Here is a 13,915-nt window from a genome sequence, read left to right on the forward strand (position 1 = left end):
AATAATTTTATCATTTGGCATGACCGGTTGGGCTATCCCGGTTCTAACATGATGCGCAGAATAATAGAGAATTCAAATGGGCACACATTGAAGAACAAAAAGATTCTTCAATTTAAGGAGTTCTCTTGTGCTGCTTGTTTTCATGAAATATTGGTTATTAAACCATCAACAACTAAAGTTGGGATTGAATCCCCTGCATTTCTGGAACGTATACAGGGTGATATATGTGGGCCTATACACCCTCCATATGAATCATTCAAGTATTTTTATGGTCTTGATATGCGCATCTACAAGATGGTCACATGTGTGCTTATTGTCAACTCACAATATGGCATTTGCGAGATTGTTGGCCCAAATAATAAGGTTAAGAGCACAATTTCCAGATTATGCAATTAAGACAATTCGTCTTGATAATGCTGGTGAATTTACATCTTTGGCCTTTACTGATTATTTTATGGCCACTGGAATAAAAGTTGAGCATCCAGTTTCTCATGTTCATACTCAAAATGGTCTAGCAGAATCGTTGATTAAATACCTCCAATTAATAGCTAGACCATTGTTAATAAGGACAAAACATCCCCTTTCTATGAAGTCTCTGGCCTTTGTGCGCATAAGGCCAACCAGTTACCATGAAGTCTCTCCATTACAATTGGCTTTTGGTCAAGAGCCAAATATTTTCCATCTAAGATTTTTTGGATGTACGGTATATGTTTTAATTGCTCCACCATAATGCACAAAGATGGGTCCCTAAAGAAGATTGGAAGTATATGTTGGTTATGAATCTTCTTCTATTATTAAATATCTGGAGCCTATGACATGAGATTTGTTTACAGCCAGATTTGCTGATTGTCATTTTGATGAATCAGCTTTCCCAACATTAGGGGGAGAAAATAAACAACTGAAAAATAAATAGATTGGAATGTATTATCTCTATCTCATTTGGATCCCCGTACAAATCAATGTGAACAAGAAGTTCAAAAGATTATTTATATGCAAAATATTATAAATTAATTGCCAGATGCATTTACTAACCTTTCACGGGTTACTAAATTGTATATTCCGGCTGTAAATACTCCAATTCGGGTTGATGTCCCAGTTGGACAATATGATAATGAAAATGAGCCCAGACCAAGCCTTAAACGTGGTAGACCAACCAGTTCCAAGGATAAGAATCCACGAAAAAGGAAAGGAGCAAATGATCAAGTTGATCATAACTCGGAGGCAATTGCTCAAGAAGAGCATAAAGACATAACAATTGAAAAGACATCACGTGAGATTCAAGTACCTGGAAATGATGAAAATGAAGAGATCTCAATAAGTTATGTTTCTACGGGAAAAAGGTGGAACCGAAATAATATTGTTGTTGACAACAATTTTGCATATAATGTTGCAGTTGAAGTAATGCAACAAAATGAGGATCTTGAGCCAAAACCTGTCGATGAATATAGACGGAGAAATGATTGGCCAAAAATAGAAAAATGCAATTCAAGTGGAATTGTTTTCACTCAAAAAACGTGAAGTTTTCAGACCAGTAGTCCGAACTCCTGAAGGTGTCAAGCCAGTGGGGTACATATGGATTTTTGTGCGAAAACGAAATGAGAAAGGTAAAGTCGTAAGATATAAAGTACGACTTGTGGCACAAGGGTTTTCGCAAAGGCTCGATGTTGATTATATGGAGACATATTCTCCTATGGTAGATGCAATTACCTTCAGGTATCTAATAAATCTGGCAGTCCATGAAAAACTTGATATGCGGTTAATGGATGTTGTCACAATTTACTTATATGGCTCATTGAAAAATAAATTTTTTATGAAAATCCCTGAAGGATTTAAAGTTCCTGAAGCACATAAAAGTTCAAGGGAAACTTGTTCAATAAAGCTTCAGAAATCCTTATACAGATTGAAGAAATCAAGGAGGATGTGGTATAATCGCCTTAGCGAGTATTTGCTAAAGGAAGGGTACAAAAATGACCCTATTTGCCCTTGTGTCTTTATTAAGAGGCATGGATATGAATTTGTCATCATAATCCATAGATGTGTATGTTGATGACTTGAATATCATTGACACTTCTAAAGAGCTTCCAAAGGTTGTAGAGTGTTTGAGGAAAGAATTTGAAATGAAAGATCTTGGTAAGACAAAATTTTGTCTTGGCCTATAAATTGAGTATGTAACAAATATAATTTTTGTCCATCAATCAACATACACTGAAAAGGTTTTAAAGCGATTTTATATGGATAATGCACATCCATTAAGTACTCAGATGGTTGTGAGACCGCTTGACATAAATAAAGATCAATTTCGGACTCAAGAAAATGATGAAGAGCTCGTTGGTGATGAAACTCCATATCTTAGTGCAATTGGGGCACTGATGTATCTTGCCAACAATACCCGACCAAATATTGCTTTTGGAGTAAGCTTATTAGCAAGATTCAGCTCCTCCCCAACAAGAAGATATTGGAATGTTGTTACGCATATATTTAGATATCTTTGGGGAACTATAGATATGAGATTTCAAGTTGGAGTTTTCAAATCTATATCTATATATTATTAAAAGGAGAGGGAAAAGCTCTCTCCTTAAGCCAAGTGGCAGCCTAGAGAAAAACTGCATGGTATTAGTAGTTAATAATTAGTTATTGGTTATTATTTTTGAATTTAAATATCAATAAAATAATAAAATAAAATATTTTATAATAAAAAACGAAAATTTTAAAAAAATTGTCCATTCAAATTGGAAAGTAGTTTCAAGTTGGAGTTTTTAAATTATTTTTAAATAAAAAACTAAAATTATAAAAAAAAAAATTAAATTAAAATAAAAAAATTACAAAAATAAAAAAATGCCAATTTAAAATTTCTTTGTTTTTTAAATAATTTTTGTTTTTATTTTTAAAAATAAAAAGTTTATTTATTCAGGAAATATTATTGAAAATAATAGAATAAAATATAAAATAAAAAAATATGTATCTTCTATTATATTATAAAAAGAAAGTAGTATACAAAAATTTAAATTAAGTAATATGCTAATAAAAGTTTCTATTAACAATGCAATAATACTGTATATTGGATAATATAACAAAGAAAAATATATAACAAAAACGTTATTCAATTATTATACAACTCTCTTTAATTTAATAGAGATTTTATTCATTAAAATTCAGATAATATTATTAAGAACAATATGATAAAATTTAAAATAAAAAATATTTCAAGATTAATAAAATATATATCTTCTATTATATTACAAAAAGAAAGTGGTAGATAGGAATTTAATTAATATTTTTTTAATATTGACCCCGCATCGCGTGGGTACGACTACTAGTTTTAAGTTTAATATGAACAAATCGCAATTGCCTGCTATTTAGTTTTGTAAAACAACAATTAGTCCCCTTGTATAGCTTTGTAATACGTTGGTTCTTTTTCCTCCTTTCTAACTACTCTGAACGTTACGGAAAATAAGGGAAGACCGCCTGAGCGAAGCGAGCAGCCTCGCTCCTTGATCAGCGGGTAGGACTTAGGAGCATCTCAAAGTATGAGGCAAAGAATATTGTGTTCTGACCAAAATGCTAAATTTTATGATTGTCAAGTATCAACCATTAAATGCTCTTCTACTTTAGTAGTATTACTACAATTTTTTTATGAACGATTTCATTTACTATCTAATTTCTAGTTTTTGTGGTTTGAAATTGTACCAATTAAGAGTGTTTTATACCCACCAAACACGAAAGAGAGAAATTATGGTAAGACAAAGCTGGGAAAGTTTTTGCTTTATAAAATTCGTTAAATATATATAAAAATTTAATTACAAATTTATTAGATATCAAATTCAGAATCCATAAATATCAAATCTTGACTCAGCCTCTGATCGCGGGATCTCACGTGCAATATTTCTACATACTGAGACCTTCTGCCTACAACTGAACTTGCCCAATCAAACCAATTACTTTTACAACTACTAAGTTTATGCTAGTACCAACTCTCCATGTATAACTATACCTTATAGGCATGTAAGTTGTGGAGTAAATGTTTCAAGCTTGCCAAAGGGAAATGATCAATTAGAGAATTAAAACACAAAACAAGTTTCAAATAAACAACTAACGTCTTATTTCATACTCATAGAACAATCAGGCATGAACTACTACTCAGAACATCCATCCAGATACACTTGTTCCCAAACTAATATAGTCTACTCACTATCTTATGGCAAAGGCAAAACACAACTTTATAGTACTGCATCAACATTTGTTTCTATTTTCACACTTTTAACTTCCAAAAACATTTTAGCCAAAGATTCATGAACTGATTAAAGGCTGGTGAAGATCAAGCGCAACTACGGACACTAATCTACATTATATACAACTTCTGCTTTAGATGACACCTGCGGAAATTTTGTTATCTCTGCGACTACTTTAAGAGATTTTTTATCTTTCAGTCCATAGGGGTCTCGATTACCATTGTGACCAGCACTGGAGACTTGGCCAATAGAAGCTTGATAAGCTGCATTTCAGGCCATGTTCCTGCTACACCTATAAGCTTAACTGCCCTGAGGTGATTCAATGTCACATCTGAGAAGCTTGCAGGAATTTCAGTAACATAATCCCTAGTCGCTGGATCAAGCATTTTAAAACATTGATACACCTAAGAAGGATAAAGAAAAATTGAAAATATACTGACTATCAAATAATATAAGTCATTATGTACGAATAACACAGATAAAAGAGTGAGAAAAACATCATTAAGAACCTTCATTTCAATATCTTCTAAATATGGAGAGCTCCTTATCAAGCAAAGAGCACCTTGAAGATCATGTAATTCATCTAGGCACACCGAGACAGTTCAGAGCAGAGGAAAGCCTTCTTGGTACTTCAACTGCTTCGGCAAACAAATGCTAGGAAGATAATGCAAGAAATCAGGATGACTCAAAGCCCAAAAGAAGGTACATACAATTATGAAAATGCATTACAATGAAGTCACGAAGCAACACTTACCCAAAACTTATAGCAATCCCAGTGGAGATGCTCAAGAGCATGAATAGGCTAAAAAAACTTGGCAAGATCAGGTTTTCTTGCCTTCACAGAAAATTGTCTAAACAGAATCGAAACTTTTGCGAGAAGAGGGATATTTTGCAGACGAATTATATGTATACCGCCTATGAAGAAAAATGACCTCAGCTTGGGAGCATCGACTTCAATGTGAGATAAATCACATGACGGTTCGAGCACCAAATGCTCAAGCAGCGGGGAATCGGAGATTAAACTTCCAAGAAATTCAGAAGAAATAGTGACTCGACATAGTTCTAGGCTAATTAACCTTTCAAATCCCTTAAAGACTGGTGGAGGACGTACTAGGCAATTTTCGAGAGACAAATGCCTCAACTGCGAACATGTGAAAAATGAAGAAGGCAATTCATAAGGGCTATACCAATAGGAATTTTAAGAACAAGATGCTGAATGCCATTCTTGGAGAGGAAACATATCAAATTGTCAATATTAGGACATTTGACAAAATAAGGAAACCAAAAGGTTAACTTTGTAATTGGTCCTGCATGAAGTTTTAAAATGTGGGAGACAATCTTTGGAAAATTACTTGCAATGTATGTTACATTCCTATTAGGTTTCCAGAGTGTATGATCAAGCGTCATCTGTGGAAGTCTACACCACTTATATCTCCATATCTTTGATAAGATGCTTGTCCTCACAGCATCTCGTAAAGGCAACTTCATTAGAATGTCATCGATTACACTCTCGGGAAGGTTGCTAAGTACATCCGGGGGGGGGGGGGTAAACTTTTCTTTTTGCCGTGTGGAGGCATCATAATAAATGGTTGCCAACAAGAATCTGCAGAAAATAAACAAGAATAAGATAGGTAAGGAATCTTCAAATAGTCTGTCCTTTATCAGGCTTATTTTAATTGAACCAAAACCATATGCACATGCCGGCTTTTCTTTCTCACAGCTTAAAATTACTGTAACATTGAACTCTTGGAACACATCTAAAATGTATTTGGTACACAATTAGAATATGCATACACATTTCTTTTAGACAAGACCTCCACTTCCAACCAAGAGGTTGTGAGTTCGAGTCACCCAAGAGCAAGGTGGGGAGTTCTTGGAGGGAAGGATGCCGAGGGTCTATTGGAAACAGCCTCTCTACCTCATGGTAGGGGTAAGGTCTGCGTACACACTACCCTCCCCAGACCCCACTAGTGAGATTATACTGGGTTGTTGTTGTTGTATACACATTTCTTTAAAAAATAATAACCGGTCCGAGTAAACTATTTTTACCCCCCAAAAAAAAGGTACTGCAGGAAGGAAAGTGAGAAAAAACCAAAACAAAAATTATATGCAAATTAAGAAGATTCTCAAATGACCTAAAAAGACTTCATGAAGCCTAAAACGAAAGAAACCATCTAAAGCCATGAACGTCTATTCTATTCATTCATTTAACATAACAATTAAGTGTACTTAAGGCTAACTGTTGTAGTTAGTGAGATATAAGCGTTAAGTATTGTAATTTAATTGGAGTTTCATTTTTGACTTGTTGAATGAAAATTTCCACTCCAACAAGTTTTAAGCAAAACCCAATTCAATTTAAGCTGATTTAATTACACCCAGTATATAAAAATACAATCTTGATTTCAAAATTGTACAGAACCCCAAAACCCTAATAAAAGCACATGAGTTGTGTAAACAATAAAGAAAAAAGTAAGTGAAAAAAAAAGAAGGAGAAACAGAGAGAGGAAGATATGAACCTGATGAGGATGAATTGTCAAGTACAGTGGAAGAAACTGAAGAGAGAACCTAAATGATGCACATTGTAAAATGGATAAACTGCACTTTGCCTCCTTGAAGAGAGAACCTACAGTTTGAATGCCTTGTGTTCACGGAAAGTTACTTTTTGAATGCCTTGTGTAGGGAGTGTTCGCGGAAAATCCAAAAATCGAACTAAACTGAAAACGAATCAGACTGATAAAAAAATTACTACTCCCTCCGTCTCATATTACGATGGTTACTAAAAATAGTTATCTCAAATTATTTGTCACTAGTCAAGCTGTCCGCGCTTCGTGCGGTCATAAAAGAAAATATATCATATAATCCCGTTATAAGCTTAATCGAGAGAGAAGAGATACAATTTATATGCGTTATATACAAATATACATATTTTCGTGGGTACTCCAAAATCCTGTGTTATATTAGCAGTCATATAATTGGAAGAAGTTTAACTACTTATGCAGCTCTTCTTTGTCAATTGTCAATACATACACTTTGTCATTTGGAAGAGGTTTTCATGTTTTGTGAAGCACTTAGAACTATCTCATTAAGACGATCCCAAAGAAATGTTAGTTATTTGTCAACTTGCAGAAAAGTTCAATCCTTCCATTTTCATATTTTTCTTCATACAAAAGTGGTAAATACATTGAAAGATTTATGTCATTAAAGTACTTGTGAATTGTGTATATCTTGCATTGAGCAATCCCTCATATTTTCCCACCTTGAATATAATATTTCCTTCCTCCTTTTTCTTTCAGCAACTTCGATCTTCTCCTGAGAATCCATATCCCAGGACTCTTTTCAGCAGTCCAACTTATTCAGTCATTATTCATGTTCATCTTCCCTTAAACACTTTTTAAAACTAAGAAATCCATGTTCAAGAACACAAACCTTTACAAATACACTATCTCGACTTCATAGCGATGTCGACACTCACAAAATAAATTATCATAGAAGAAAAATGACTCATTTTGACTGTTAGAAACAAGAACACGACAAAAAGGAAGAGACAGAATAACTTGAGATTAACTGAGCTTGGGTTTTAGGTGTAGATGAAATCCTCACATAAAGAGCATTAGCAGCGTCCCACAGCCAAATTGAAAAGTGGTAACAGTTTCAGGGACGAAAAAACCGTGAGAAATTGTTTGTTGTAATTGCTGTAGTATATATTCAAAAGATACCAAGTTGGAAATATAGCACCCCAACTGCAGATCTAAAGCAATTCACTCCTACCAATTCACAAGGCTTTTCACCCTCAAATTCTTCTGCATTTTGTCACCTGACCTTGAGCAGAGTTAGAGAACAATGACTTTTGAGTACCCGCAAGAGGGTGGTTGTATGTTCTCAGGTTCTTTTATTAGTAATTAATGATGCTGCAACTGCCAACCAATCTAGTTTGGTTATTTTTCTCGACGGTTTCAACTCTAGCATCGACAAAATCTCTGCACTATCAACTAATTTTCAGTGAAGAAATGATCAAGAGTTTCATGACCCCTTTTGCTACTCTTCTCTGGGAAGGGAGGATGATAGCACTTAATAATGAATTTCTTACAATATAGCTGTGTTAAACCAATAATTTGGAAAAGAAAAACTATGAAAGGAAAACAATCAATGGATAAAAATTGCTCAACCTGCCGGATTTGAACAAGCGACCTCAGGATTACTTGTTTAGGCTTTGCCCTACTGTAATCCTCCGCTCCACCAACTGAGCTAAGGCTGGTTTCTGATGAACTACCTTAAGAAATGTCATATTTCACATGCATCACATCACCCATAGAACTTACAAACAGTCTCATCCTATTTAGTAGAAATAGTTGCCTTTGATCCGATTGATTAAATAGATGAGTTTTTTGTTTTAACTAAAGAGAAGCCAGTCCTTTCAGCATTGCTAAATACTACATTTGATTTGGAAAATACATGTCAAATATGTTGGGGTAAAATTTCTTCAAGTAAGCTATTTCCCATGGACAAGAATGATTCTTCCAAAATTGAACCACAAAAAGAAACTTACTAATATGGATAATAGAGGTCTGCTATTGATGAACAAAAGTAGCTGATGATGTTCCACTTGAGTCCCTTTAGTGTAGTATGAGTTGATGTAGAGGACCATGGATCATATGACGGTTCGTATCCTTTAGGACATTCTCATATAAACTGCCACAATCATTAAAGAAGTGGCTGCCACCTTCATTATAAAACAACAGAACTAAGGAAAACAATACAAAATTTAAAGAGGTTCTTGAAATGTCTCGTGGATGAAGGTCGAGTGATATTCTTGCATATGATTTTATTCCCCACAGAGATGCACACCAAATAAACAAATAGAGAAAAAATCCATCACCATATAAAAGGTTAATGACAAGTTTTTCCCGCCTCTAAATATTTATGCGGATAATAATTCATTAAAATGATATCTTCATAGCCAGAAATGTTATCCTCATTGTTCTCTAAAACAAAACCAAATGGTCCTATTTATACATGGACAATACTATTTATGCACACTTCAAAAACTCTATATCCTAAGGTCATTTCTTAATGTAAAGTTGGCTTCTAGAACTCTACTTAGCCAATCTACTCTTCTCAAAGTTGTTAATATGTGTATGCTTGTACTCCAAAAACTAAAAAAGAAGAAGAAGGTTCTAGAAGAAACTTAACTTGATGAAAACATGAAAAACTCTTGACTTTGTGGCTTTGAAAAAAACTATGGCAGCCTTTTCTCCTGAGCAAGAATAAATGACTGTAGCCTAAGTACAATCTGCCACATGTAAGTAGAGCTTTAGTGTATTGATATATCATTAGGAAAGGTGGAGAATGTTTTTATGTACCTATGTCTTCTAACTTCTTCATCTAAAGTCTCACAACTTTTTACATCTGGCAAGCTATTTCTGCACCATAAAAAATCCATTAAAAATGCCATGTATTCCAAAACACCCCAGTAGTCGTGAAGTTTAGAACTACTACAGAATCAAGAAAATAGGAAAAATAAAAATCTTACTTGTTGCAGTATAGATATTGTTGAGTTTTTTATTTTTTTTTAAAGATGAAATAGTCTTAAAATGAGGGTGAATGGGAAATGGAGGGAAGAGGAAGAGATTTTTGGTGGGTATATATATAATTGCTCTTCTTGTAGCTCTTAAAGAGTTAAGAAGAAAACAAGCCTCGCGCCGTCGTCGTCGCTCGCTCGGCTCGGCTACGGTTTCGGCTTCGGATTTGGAGTAAATATTAACGTAAGATTATCCGCATTTGTAACGGATATTTTTCAATCCGTGTATTGACCATTTGGCAGCCGCCTAATGCTCTTCCCACCATGAATGTGCTTGCTCCACAAACATGAATGTGCTTGCTCCACAAACAAGCTAATGCTTGCTCCACCATGGAGGGTGGACGTTTGGTCTTCTTCAACACTGGCTGCTATATATATGTGCAGTAGATGTTGAAGAAAGATACTCAACACACAACGCACAAGAAACAAACTGAAAATCGCTCAACATATTTGGCTATACATTGCACTGCTTCCTCTCAGCATTTCCATACGATTTTCTGAGTTTCTACTCCTTCGTTCTGCATTGTTTTAACTTCAAACAAAGCAATTGTAAGTGTGATTTGCTACCGAACTTTGTGTTCGCTGAAACACTGGGGGTTGAAGTACCGCTACACCAGTGTGTGATTCGTTCAATCCTGGGAGGAAATAATCCATTACCTTGGGTACTAGGAGGGGATTAAATTCCTTAAGGAAACACTGTGAATTCAGTGGGCTCGAATTAATTATTGTTTCATTACGCTAACTTATATTTTGCAGAATTATTATTTACAAATACAGCAATATTGGGGGGAATAACAATCTTAAGAAATTTAATATTTATTTCTGTATTTGTGTTATTCTTATTATTCTGCAAACTAAAACCTTTGTGGTTTTGTGTACTCCCGTTTTGGAGAGTAAAGCCTTCGTGGCGTTTTGTTGGAAGATTAAAATCTACGTGATTTTTACTCCAGTTTGAAAACGTTTATTAAACGTTTGTTTGTGTCATTCTTTTACAGAAAAATGACAACTGAAAGCGAAAACCAAGCTGTTCCGATGGTGACTGCCAACGCATCGACAAGCCGAACACCGGCGTTGGCACCGGCAGAAAAACCCGGCAAGTTTTTCGGGATTGATTTCAAGCGCTGGCAGCAGAAGATGTTCTTCTACTTAACTACGTTATGTCTACAGAAGTTCATCAAGGAAGATGTTCCTGATCTGCCAGACAAAACTCCAGAGAATGAACGCTTTCTCGTGATTGAAGCGTGGAAGCATTCTGATTTTTTATGCAAGAATTATATTCTTAGCGGACTGGATGATAATCTGTATAATGTATACAGTAGCGTGGAGACGTCAAAAGAATTGTGGAATGCGCTTGAAAAGAAATATAAAACTGAAGATGCCGGGATGAAGAAATTCGTTGCCGCAAAATTTTTGGACTATAAAATGGTAGATAGCAAATCTGTTATTACCCAAGTCCAGAAATTGCAAGTGATTATTCATGATCTACTTGCTGAAGGTCTTGTCATCAACGAAGCATTCCAAGTAGCAGCAATGATTGAGAAGTTGCCTCCGTTGTGGAAGGACTTCAAAAATTATTTGAAACACAAACGAAAGGAAATGTCCCTTGAAGATCTCATTGTTCGGTTGAGAATCGAAGAGGACAATAAAGCTGCTGAAAGGAGAGGCCGTGGAAATTCAACAATAATGGGAGCAAATATTGTTGAAACTAACAAAAAGAGGAAGAAGGCTTCTGGTCCGAAATACAACCCAAGCAAGAAGCGGTTCAGTGGAAACTGCTACAACTGTGAGAAAACCGGACACAAATCTACGGAGTGTCGTGCTCCAAAGAAAGACAAGAAAAGGGGTCAAGCAAATATGGTAGTAAACCATGATGATGTTGATAACTTGTGTGCCATGCTTTCTGAATGTAACTTGGTAGAAAATCCTAAACTGTGGTGGTTTGATTCAGGAGCCACTCGCCATGTTTGTGCAGTTAGAGAGGCTTTTGCTACCTATGCTCTTGCTGAACCCGGAGAGACAGTTTATATGGGAAATGCTTCAACAGCAAAAGTTGAAGGATATGGGAAGATATTTCTGAAAATGACTTCTGGCAAGGTCATGACTTTGAACAATGTCCTTCATGTTCCCGAAATGAGAAAGAATTTAGTCTCTACTGGACTTCTTGTTAAGCACGGTTTTAAGTGCATTTTTGTGTCCAACAAGGTTGTAATTAGTAAGAATGAAATATTTGTAGGAAAAGGTTACCTCACCGAGGGCCTTTTCAATCTAAATGTAATGGTTGTGGAAAATAATAATAATATTTCAGCTTCTTCTTACTTACTTGAGTCAAATGATTTATGGCATGTACGTTTGGGTCATGTCAATTATAAAACTTTGCGGAAAATGATTAACTTGGAAGTACTGCCCAAGTTTGAATGCGAAAAATTAAAATGTCAAACATGTGTGGAATCTAAGTATGTTAAACATCCTTATAAGTCAGTTGAAAGGAATTCAAATCCTTTAGACTTAATTCACACAGATATTTGTGACATGGAGTCAATACCATCTCGCGGTGGAAAGAAGTATTTCATAACTTTTATTGATGATAGTACTCGATATTGCTATGTTTACTTACTGAATAGTAAAGATGAAGCAATAGACGCATTCAGACAATACAAAAATGAAGTTGAAACGCAACTTAATAAGAAAGTAAAAATGATAAGAAGTGATAGGGGTGGTGAATATGAATCTCCTTTTGAAGAAATATATTTAGAATATGGAATTATTCATCAAACAACAGCCCCTTACACGCCCCAATCTAATGGGATTGCGGAAAGAAAGAATCGCACATTAAAGGAGATGATGAATGCGTTGTTGATAAGTTCTGGTTTGCCACAGAACTTGTGGGGGAAAGCCATTCTTACGGCTAATCGAATATTAAATCGAGTGCCCCATAGCAAAACACAATCCATTCCATATGAAAAATGGAAAGGAAGGAAGCCCAACTTGAATTATTTTAAAGTGTGGGGGTGTTTGGCAAAAGTGCAAGTTCCTAAACCTAAAAGGGTAAAGATAGGACCGAAAACCGTTGATTGTGTTTTCATAGGATATGCGACAAATAGTAAAGCATATCGATTTCTGGTTCATAAATCAGAAAATCCCGACATTCATAATAATACGGTTATAGAATCAGATAATGCTGAGTTCTTTGAAAATATATATACGTATAAAAAGGAATGTGAGTCATTTGGTGAAGGATCTAAATGACCTCAGGAAGAAACAAAAGAAAGTACATGTAATCAGGAGAATCCAAGACGTAGTAAACGTCAAAGAACGTCTAATTCATTTGGACCAGATTTTGTGACTTTCTTATTGGAGAATGAGCCTCAAACATTTAAAGAAGCTATGACTTCTTCGGAATCATTGTTTTGGAAAGAGGCAGTCAATAGTGAAATAGAATCCATATTGAACAACCATACATGGGAATTGCTTGATCTTCCTCCTGGAAATAAACCTTTGGGTTCTAAATGGATTTTTAAGAGAAAAATCAAAGATGATGGCACTATTGATAAATTCAAGGCAAGGCTCGTAGTCAAAGGGTATAGACAACGAGAAGGTCTAGACTACTTTGATACATACTCTCCAGTTACAAGAATTACGTCCATACGGATGTTAGTAGCATTAGCTGCAGTGTATGGTCTTGAAATTCATCAAATGGATGTTAAGACGGCCTTCTTAAATGGAGGGTTGGAGGAAGAAATTTACATGGAACAACCTGAAGGGTTTGTGGTTCCAGGTAAAGAAAAGAAGGTATGTAGACTTGTAAAGTCTCTTTACGGACTAAAACAAGCACCCAAACAATGGCATGCGAAATTTGACCAAACAATGTTGTCAAATGGTTTTAAGATAAATGAATGTGATAAATGTGTGTACATTAAAAATGTTCCAAATTACATAGTCATTGTTTGCCTATATGTGGATGATATGCTGATAATGAGTAATGACATTGTCAACATAAATGCTACTAAGCGTATGCTCAATAGCAAGTTTGATATGAAAGACTTGGGAGTTGCTGATTTAATTTTGGGAATTAAGATCCATAAGACTCCTCAAGGTCTGGCATTGTCAC

The 13,915-nt window shown here is 35.1% G+C and overlaps 1 long non-coding RNA gene across 1 annotated transcript; it reads right to left on the bottom strand.

Moving 5' to 3' along the window:
• Positions 1-4,060: 4,060 nt before the first annotated feature.
• Positions 4,061-7,048, bottom strand: LOC107817657 (uncharacterized). Its single transcript, XR_001655252.2, has 4 exons — positions 6,746-7,048; positions 4,984-5,832; positions 4,739-4,883; positions 4,061-4,633 (listed from the first exon to the last, which is right to left on the bottom strand). It is a non-coding gene; the product is annotated as an uncharacterized LOC107817657 (long non-coding RNA).
• Between the last annotated feature and the right edge of the window lie 6,867 nt (positions 7,049-13,915).

The sequence above is a fragment of the Nicotiana tabacum genome, chromosome 24 (assembly GCF_000715075.1).
Source record: "Nicotiana tabacum cultivar K326 chromosome 24, ASM71507v2, whole genome shotgun sequence".
Classification (NCBI taxonomy): domain Eukaryota; kingdom Viridiplantae; phylum Streptophyta; class Magnoliopsida; order Solanales; family Solanaceae; genus Nicotiana; species Nicotiana tabacum.